This window comes from Megascapheus bottae, chromosome 1 (genome assembly GCF_031878675.1).
Source record: "Megascapheus bottae isolate mThoBot1 chromosome 1, mThoBot2.hap1, whole genome shotgun sequence".
NCBI lineage: Eukaryota > Metazoa > Chordata > Mammalia > Rodentia > Geomyidae > Megascapheus > Megascapheus bottae.
The window spans coordinates 84,657,069-84,667,573 of NC_143509.1; the positions used below are offsets into that span (position 1 = coordinate 84,657,069).

The following is a 10,505-nucleotide window of genomic DNA, read 5'->3' on the forward strand; positions in this document are numbered from 1 at the left end:
ATTCGAATTTACATCCTATAAATGTATAATACATTATATAAATTATGTAAAATGTCTAAGGCTTTGTAATTTGTACATTATTCCTAGGTAAGAAAATGGAAGTTCTAATAAAGTAGTTTACAATATATCATAGAGTAACAAAATTCAATTAATAGTCATTTCTAGACTATATTGTTTCAATGAAAATGATTTAATTTTTGAAACAACTAAGAATGAAAATCTTTCTCAGTCTATTAATATATATAATATATAACTGCTACAATCTGTATATTCATGTGTGTTTATATGTAGATATTTGTAAATACAGTAAAAAGGGACACATTGAAACTTGAGTAATTTTATTAAGTAATTAATTTGATAAAAATTTGAAGATTGTGCTAATTACTATTTTCACTTTAGTGTGATTTTGCTCTTATCAGAATAAAGAACTCAAAGAGACAAGCAAATAAATAAATAAAGACAGAATAATGTAGATGAGAAATTATGTTACAGAAGCATTGCTCCTCTGCTTCTGACATAAATTGATGGAGGAGACTGTATATTTATGTCACAACATAATGGCCCACTGTAGGCTATTTCTATATGCATTCTCATTTCAGACTCATTTGTCAATTGTTGGTAAATTCAGCATCTTCCACATCCGGATAAATATAGATTTGTTTCTCCACTGTCGGTAAATACATTGCATCTGCTCTATGGTAGATAGATGGAGGCATGAAGGTGACTTCCTTGCAGAGTATAACGTAGTAAGTAAGGCACACATCAGAAGATGGCTTTGGAATGTGTTAGAAAAGTGAGTAGAGTCTAGGGTCATCTCACCATCATCATCATGGATCTTTTCTTGGCTACTGTGGTTTCTTGAGTATTGGTAAGGTAAATACAACCAAGATGATTCAGTCCAAAAGCAGGGACTGAGGAAATTATTTCCCATTCCAATAATGCTGTCTTTAAATAGTTTTGCTCTGATCCATAGTAGTTCTCCCTTTTCTGTGGTTTTGCTTTTTATGGTTTTACTTACTTTTGATCAGGTGCTGTTTAACAAGATTAAACTAAATTAAGCAATCAGTAAGTTCTAGATTGTGTAGTCTTTTGATAAATATGGTAAAATCTTGTGTCCCACTTTATCCTGCCCAGAATATTAATCATTCCTCTGTTTGATATATCCATGCTTTATATACCCGATCTGCATCATGTGAGTATTATGAATATTTTCTCCACCCAAAGTAACCAATTTAAAATTTTCTTGTCTATTTTTATTCTTATTTTATTTTTATTTTTGGTGGTCATGGGACTTGAACTATGGGCCTGGGCACTGTCCTTGAGCTCTTCAGTTCAAGGCTACTGCCCTGGTCCTTGAGCCATATCGCCACTTCCAAATTTCTGGCATATTGCCACTTCAGTTTTCTGGTGGTTTACTGCAGAGTCTCACCAACAGGTTTTTGTGCCAGCTTGCTTTAAATCATGATCTCAGTCTCCTGAGTAGCTAGGATAACAGGCGTGAGCCACCTGCTCCCAGCTCAAACTCTATACTTTTTAATGACATTTAGAATTGCTTATATGTAATTCATTAAGCAATATTTATTTAACCTGTTAACAAGTTATCTTAAAAAGGAATATTTTCTGCTACATCCAGTTTGCTGAACAGATAAGAGAAATGCCAGACATTACTGAATGTCTTTCTAACAATCACTACTCTGATCACATGATTTTCACTTTCATTTAGTAATATAACACTGTAAAAATTGTTTTTTAAACTATCTTTGTATTTCTAGGGCAACATTATCTTGTTTCATTATTTTAGTATGCAATCTAATTGCTGTGATTTTATCTGATATATATTGTTTTTCTCTGTTTTAAAAATTAAGTATTGACTACATCAACATAAGTTTTAATATCTAGCAAGATTGCAGTCCAATATATATTTACCTTGGTAACAAGTAGATTTTAATGTCTGGTGTTTCTATTTGCTAATAAATTTTTTATATGATTGAATATATATTTCTTTATTTGTTCCCTCTGTGTCTGTGTTCATCAATTCATTTGTCCATTCATTTATTCAGCAAATATAGGCAAGCAGTGTGCAGTGCTGTGTTAGAAAGCTATAACACAGGGTGGAGCATGTGGCCTAGCAGTAGAGTGTTTGCCTAGCATTCATGAAGCCCTGGGTTTAATTCTTTAGTCCACATACATAGAAAGAGCAGGAAGTAGTGCTGTGTCTCAAGTGGTAGAGTGCTAGCCTTGAGAAAACTCAAGGACAGTGCCTTGGCCCTAAGTTCAAACCTCAAGACTGGCAAAAAAAAGGGGGGGGGGAGAAGAAATGGGATGGGATGAATGAATAACAGCACAGGACACTTGGGGAAGTCAAGAAGAGCTGCTTGAGTATAGTGTATGTTCTGGGTACCAAAGTTAGAGGAAAGATCTAGAAAAAGTGAAGAAAAAGGGGTATATGATTCTAAGGGAAAATTTCACTGACAGAAAACAAGGAAGTCCAACTTACATGTTCATGTCATTATTACACTAATGGTAGTCTATAGTACATTTTGTTAAAAGATATTTTAATGGATTCTAAATTAATATTAAATAAACTTATATAAGATATTTCTATCCAGGCACTACTGGCTCATGCCTGTAATTCTAGCTATTCAGGAGGCTGAGATCTGAAGATTGTGGTTCAAATCCAGCCCAGGTAGGAAAGGACTCTCATCTCTAATTGACCACTGGAAAGCCGAGAGTGGAGCTGTGGCTCAAAGTGGTAGAATAGTAGCTTCAAACGAAAAGAGCTCAGGAATAGAGCGCAGGCCCAGAGCTCAAGCCCAAGAATGTGAAAGAGGGAGGGGAGGGAGAAGAAGAGAGAGAGAGAAGAAAAGAATGTAATGGTGCAATGACAAAGGCAAATTAAGCTTTCAGGTAGAAATGTCTTCTATCTGAATTATAGTAAATATCTAACTATCATAAAGAAAATATTAGATTTTTAGTTTTTTATTATTATAAGAATCTCAATTCAGTAGTTTTCCATAGAAAATAACTATTCAGAAATAATACCAAATATATACCAACAACTGCTTTAATAGGATGCCAAATCAGTTTCTAACATTTTCCATGCGATCTTTTCACTATGCTTAACATTTTATTGTTAGTAGAGGATAATTCCTAATTTGAGGTTCCTGAAGGAGTTGAATTAAACTTTGCACAGGATACATTGGAGAGCCACATAAATGTAAGATGTGGAATACTAAGGAGAAGATATAAAATACTTTCTAATAGTTCTGATTTTGAAATAGAGACTGAGAGTAGTTACCATAATTAGCCAAATCTCATTAGAAAAAAATTAACTAGCTTTTTGAAATATTTTCTGAGGCTGAAACTATGCAAATAAACTTTTATTACATTAAAATTTTATTTGCTGCTGGGTACTGGTGACTTACCCCTGTAATCCTAACTACTCAGAAGGCTGAGATTGAGAATCACAGCTTGAAACCAGTCCTAGAAGTAAAATCTATGAGGCTCTTATCACCAGTTAATCACCAGAAAACTAGAAGTAGTTTGTGGCTCAAAGTGGTAGAGAGCTAGCCATAAATAAAAGAACTCAGGGATAGCAGCCATGACTGACAATAAAACAAAACAAAACAAAGTTATATGCTGTATCTAGGCTGTAGAAATGTTCTGATGGTGAGACTGAATTAACTTTGGAATGTACTAACAAGAAAAAATGTAAAAGAAGTAGAAGTACATAATAATTACCCTGTTCTACATGGCCTAATTTTTTCACTAGCATAACAGATAAGGCTAAACATAACTAAACATAGCATAATTGTCCTAGTTTAAGAATTAGTTTCTACCATATACTCTATCTAGAGGTTAAATAGCTTCTAGGATCACATAGATACTATCCAGGAATCTGATTCATGAAAAAGTGACAGCATGGTCATCATTTATATTGAGGAAGGTAAAAATAAGGAACAGATGAAAGACCTATCCTTCTAGAGATTCTTCATTACATTATACCCTAATAAGGCCTGGCATATCATATAATTCTAGACACAAAGACTGAGAATGCTGAAGAAGTCAAAAAGAAGATAAAGTAGTCTTAAGGCACATTTCACATAGGTTTAATGAATTAGTATTTACATGTAAAGATTTAAATTATTTTCATTCTCAGAGGACACTCTTTCTATTAGTCTAGAGTGAAGTGACTGAAATGATGTTTAAAACTAAAGTTTAAAAAAGCACAGCATCTGCAGAAAACTAAAGTTGGATCGTTCTTCGTCACCCTGTACTAGAATTAACTCCAAATGGATCAAAGACCTGGAGGTAAAAGCCGACACACTGAAAACCTTACAAGAAGGAATAGGAGATACACTAGGCCTCCTTGGCACAGGTCGAAACTTTCTCAATAATGACCAAGAAACACAACAAATCAGAGAAAGGCTGGATAAGTGGGACTGCAGAGCTTCTGTATGGCAAAGGACATGGCTAGCAAATTAATTAGGAAGCCTACGGAATGGGAGAAGATCTTCACTAACCATACAATGGACAAAGACCTCATATCTTAAAATATATCAACAGCTCAAAAAATTGAATCACTCCAAAACTAATCTGCAAAGAAACAACCATCCCATTAAAAGATAGGCCAAAGACTTAAAGAGAGTCTTCTCTGAAGAAGAAATTAAAATGGCCTATAGACACATGAAGAAATGCTCGATATCTCTGGTCATAAAAGAAATGCAAATCAAAACAACTCTAAGATTCCACCTCACTCCAGTTAGAATGTCCAGGATCAAGAAATCTAATAACAACAGATGTTGGAGGGGATGTGGCCAGGAGGGATCACTACTACACTGTTGGTGGGAGTGCAAACTCGTTCAACCACTATGAAAAGCAGTATGACAGTTTCCTCAAAAGACCAAACATAGAGCTCCCCTATGACCCAGCAATTCCACTACTTGGCATTTACCCAACCAACCAGAAACAATGATGTTCATTGCAGCACTATTTACCATAGCAAAGATATGGAACCAACCCAGATGTCCCTCAGTTGATGAGTGGATCAACAAGATGTGGTATTTATGTACAATGGAATTCTATGCTGCTGTCAGAAAGAATGACATCACCCCATTTGTAAGGAAATGGAAAGACTTGGAAAAAATCATATTAAGTGAAATAAGCCAGACTCAAAGGAAGATAGGCTCAGTGGTTTCCCTGATTTGTCATAATCAGTAGAAACCTTGGGCTCTCCTAGCAGAGATTTACAATAGCACAAAATCTAGAGACATTAGGCCAAATAGTATGACACTAAATGTAAGGACCTCCAGGATAAGGAAACAAAAGCCATATAATGAGCGACTGTTGTCCTTAATGTACTACGTTATCTCTCATCTCTTTTGCTATCCCTTGGTTATCTCATATTGCTACAATATTTCACCTTGTTATCTGATATATTTTATATGTGCTTAATTGGTTATTTGAAATTGGATAGGGAAGGGGGGAAATTAAGATAAGCGGGGGGAGGGTGGGAGAGAAATGGGGACCATGTCATGAGAAAGGGTATCAATATTTGTGAAATAATGCACCTTCTATCTGGTGAATATAATGTAACCCTTCTATTAATCACAATGAAAATTATTAAAAAAGAAAATTAAAAAAATAAAAAAGAAAGGTATATATGTAAAAAAAAACACCTTTGATTTTAAAAAGAAGTAAGATGGGTGACCTTGAAACAGGAACTGTGCAGCCGTGGAGGCAGATTTGGAAGAAAAATGTGAAGGGAGTAAGCAACAGGAGCTTGAGAAAATGAGGAAGATTTTCCTTAAAATGTAGGAGAACTTTTAATTTTTAAAATATGTTCCCTTATTAGATGGAGAAGAGAAGGTCTGCATCTGTCATGTAAAGTAGCCTCTAAGCAGAGTAGATCTTTAATCTATGGGCTACTTCTGGCAACCTGACCCACCTGGCTTTTCTCCATCCCTAACAAAATAGCTATACAGTCACAAAGCTGGCGTTCTGTAGCAACCAAGGATGTTTTCAAGATTGTTTTGTGGATGGTGCAAGTTCAGAGGTCTGTTTTTTTCTGTTTGATTTTTTTGTTTTACTATGTTTTTCCTCTTTTGTGTTCTCATTCACTGACTAAGCAGCCACAATGTACTCAGTATAACATCATTTGCACACCAAGGATATAAAATGAAATATCATCTCTTTTTTGTAGACCAGGTACTCATACTCAAATCAAGAATATGTAGCTACCCACGAATAAAATACAATTGATTCTGGTTTATGTGTAGCAATTGAGTTTATTAAGATCAATGTTTCAAAGAATTAGCAAATACTGAACAATGACTTCTACAAGGAAAAAAAGATTAAGTTCCTATGTGCCTCTAGTCACATATTCAGAGTAATGCATAAGTGTGCTTTACATTTGTTTCTATTTAAAGACATTTTATTTCCTGCATATTATTGATTCAATACTGAACTCATGGTCAGGTATACATATTTTCTCTATAAGACACATCTTTTATTTTAAAATTAAAAACATTACATTTTCAAGTCACTTTGAATGGCAAAATCGATAAAATAAAGAAAAAATGCCAAAGAAATGGTGCTGAATAGCTGATAAGGACCAATGTTTAAGCTTGAGTAGTATTATAACAAAGCAACTCAGAAACAGCCTTCAAATAAGACCATTTTTGCATCTGCACACCATTGTGTATGATAAATGTAATGTGTTGTACATATTCATTTAGGAGCAAAGTAGCAAACTCAGAACTCACAAATGATGAAATTCCACTAAATAATAGGATTTCAAGTGTGACTACATATGTTGTGAATACACTGCTGATCAGCTTCACTCATGTTCCTCAAGTATTTTCTGAAAAGTTGATGTTCTTATTTTTGTTATACCAGAAGGATTTCTCAAGGCCTGGTGGGAGAAGTGACTAGTCCATGCATTAAGTATGTTCATTAAACCTAATTTTAGCATAGTTGACTGAACTTTCAGAGGTTTTAGAAGCACATGGAAAAGAAGGGATCTACAGTTCTAAGCTTCTTCACTTTTATGATCAAACTCAAACTTCTTACCATCATCTTCAGAAACCAAAGTCATGGCTCTGCCACATACCTGTCTGACTTCTGTCCTCTCTTCCCAGGCTCTCCTTGCTCTCTGCTTCTGCTGTAATGGCTTTCTTTGCATTTTCACAAAGCCTTTGTTTATTTTCTGGGAAATGTCTTCCCAAAGTATACTCTTGATTGATGTTCTTGTTGATCCTCCTTCAAAATGTGGCTCAATTTGACTTCTTCCTACGCCTACAATGGACTGTGTATCTACATCCTACCTTTCTAAACCTCTTACGTATTCCATTGTAGTTTTTATCTACCCATTAATTTAAATCCTACCCCATAACCCATTATGCTTATCAGTTCTTTGTTTGTAAGATAAACTATAGTGCAGAAGGGCTCTTTACTTTTTAATTAAAGAATTTATTAACATTGATTTTTACATCATATTTCAAATGACATATTTAACAAACAAGTATTCAAGAAGGGAATCTCTTTATAAAATCACTGGCACTTAGATTTTAGAACATAATTAAAATTAGGCTGAGGGTTTGTATGTCATAGATACATATTAATCTATGTAATAAAACATTATGTCTATAGAGTCATAGATTTTTATATCTATGTAGTTGTATTTGTATTTCCAATACCATGTCCATAGCATTGGGTTATACAAACTTTTGCATATTAAGGTATTCCAAATACTTGAAACAATGTCGGATACCAAACTAAGCTTTCAAGAAATACTTACATGAATGAAAGACTGTTGTGTATGAAAAGCATACCTTTCTTCCTTGTACTGAGACATGAACTAAATACCTTATACTTACTCTGAATTCATAGCTAGCACATTTCTACTTGAAAAATTCCTTCATCCTGGCTTTTTCCTGGTTATTTGGAGATGGGATCTCTTCCTTTTTTACCAGGCTGAATTCAGGCTGCAGTCCTTAAAGTCTCAGCCTCTGAGTAGCTAAGATTGTAGATGTGAGCTACCACCACCCAACAATAAAATATATTTTTATTTACTTTAAAATTTGGGCAAATATATATTTTAACTGAAGTATTTTTAATCTTGAAGACATTTGCATGGTAAGTTCATAGATACATCTAATTTTTGGTCAGGAGAAGAATATACTTGCTTAAAAAGGAAGTGAAGCACAGGTAACCTGAGCACGACTGGCTAGACCAGCACGAAAATGTCAAATTCAAATCACTGTATGGTCCAGAACAAGAATCTTTTTCCAGATGAAATAGATGACCGAAGTGTGACTTTAACACTTGTCCCGGTTACAGATGAGCCTTTTGAAGAAGTTATAGAATCCAATATTTCTTCAACATCAGGCAATGTCAACCTAGAAACGCCTATCAATAACAAAGATCAACTTCCACAAGCAAATGATGTCAAAAATGTCCCCCAAATTCGTAGAAAAAAGTCTGTGAGTCCGTTGCCTGCTGTCCTGCCACCTATTAATGAGGTGTCTTACGATGCTTTGCGTCACTGGTGCCAACAATTTAACCTGAGTACAGATGGCCAGAAAATTGAAGTATATTTGAGACTCCTGAAGCACAGATATCCTGAACAACAAAATTATATTCCCAAAACACCAAAGGAGGCCAGATTGATGAGGGATTCCAGAAACCAAAGGAAGGAAAGAAGTCTGCAAAGAAGGAGTAGTATAAGTGAGAATGCCAGTACACACAAGGACACTATTGAAAAGGGGACTGGCCCGGAAGGGCAACCTGGTGTAACAGAAGTAGTAACTTCTGCCCAGGAGTCCATGTTGGCATCTTGGACCCGAATTGCTGCAGGAGCTGCTAGGCACAGGACTGTGCCTTTTTGTCCGACTGCTTCAACGACAGATACATTTTTGCTGCCCGCCCCTGGTGTCAGGTGGTGTGTAGTGCATGGCAGATTTCTCCCAGCAGATGGGAAAGGATGGGTGCGCCTGCAGTTTTGTGCAGGTCAGACCTGGGTCCCAGACACTCACAAGACAATGATTTCTCTCTTCCTGTTACCAGCCTGTTCATTCCCATCCCCAAAACTAGAAGGTAATATGTTATGTCCTGAATGTGTCAAAAGGAACAAGAAGATGATGAGAAAAATTACTTGCAATAGGAGATAAAAAGACACATTTTTGAAGACTACATCTCTTCAAATATACTACCTTCCAAGATGTTAATTTATTTTAGTGTGAAGGAGACAGGCTTTCTGCCTTTTGGCCACAAAAACTGGACATATGTTTGCAGAATATCCTCCAGCTTTACCAGGACTACTGGTGTTGGGTCTGCAGATAATAATGGTCTTCTGTGCCGGGTCCTAACTAAGTTTCTAACTCCTTAGCTATCATAGGAAACAACTGTTTTTGCTTTCTTTTCTTTCCTAGAACTAAAGTTTGAACTCAGGGCCTCAGGCTATTAGCTTGGCATTTTTGCTCAAGGCTGTTTTTCTACCACTTGAGCCACAGCTCCATTTCCACCTTTTCTTTTTTTTTTTTTTTTTTTTTTGGATGGTAATGGGTGAGTCTCATGGACTTTCCTGCTCACGGTAGTTTTGACCTGGGATTCTAAGATCTCAGCTCTTAAGTTATATTATAGCCATGAGCCACTAGCACCCACTTTTAATAGATTTTTTTTGAAAAAAGTTTCAGGTTTATAAGAAAAATGGAAAGTATTCATATATATATTCATATATATTCTTCAAGATTCTTTTTTTTTAACGTGGCAGAACATTTGTGTTGATGAGTCAACATGGACATATTTGAATCTGAAGTTTCTAGATCAGTGAGGGCTCTGTACTCAGCTGCAATCCCAGCACATAGGATGGCAGGTTGTGAGGGTCTTCTGAGATCAAGCCCACCTGGGGCTACATGCTGAGAGCCTTGCCTCAGAAATAAAGATGTCTAATTTTTGTTGGAAAAAAAAGAGCAAACTTTTTTTCCATGTTATTATATACTCTCTACTGTTAATGACTAAATACAAGTTGGTAGGGACGCATGTACATGTATGTATAACAGGCTATGTGTTAAATAGGAGCAATTCATTTCATAGGGTTCAAAGGTAAAGTCCCCTCTCTCTTCAGAAGGTCAGAGAGTGAGAGAAATGTTATGATTATGACCTTAAAAATACAGTAAATCATTACTGATACACCTCCTCCTGCTACAACAGCATGTGCTGATTAAGTCTACTAATTTCAATTTCAGACCCTTTCTTCTCCTTTCTTTTATATAGTAAAATAGTGTGATATTTGATTTGCATTGATACCTAAGTCCTTTAATAGATACTCCCAATCTGCTTCTCTGATCAATCAATTGCCTAATAAATTTCATACTACATGGTTAAATTCTGATTTCATGATTGAATTGGATTTTCCAATAATCTCCCAGAACCATAAAATTTATTTACCTTTAATTTTTTTGCAATGCTATTTACCTATCATTAGGCTCTCATTTCTCTCTGAC

General features: G+C 35.4%; 1 pseudogene; it reads left to right on the forward strand.

Moving 5' to 3' along the window:
* The first annotated feature begins 8,243 nt into the window (after positions 1–8,243).
* Positions 8,244–9,170, forward strand: LOC150069546 (developmental pluripotency-associated protein 2 pseudogene; annotated as a pseudogene).
* The last annotated feature ends 1,335 nt before the right edge of the window (positions 9,171–10,505 follow it).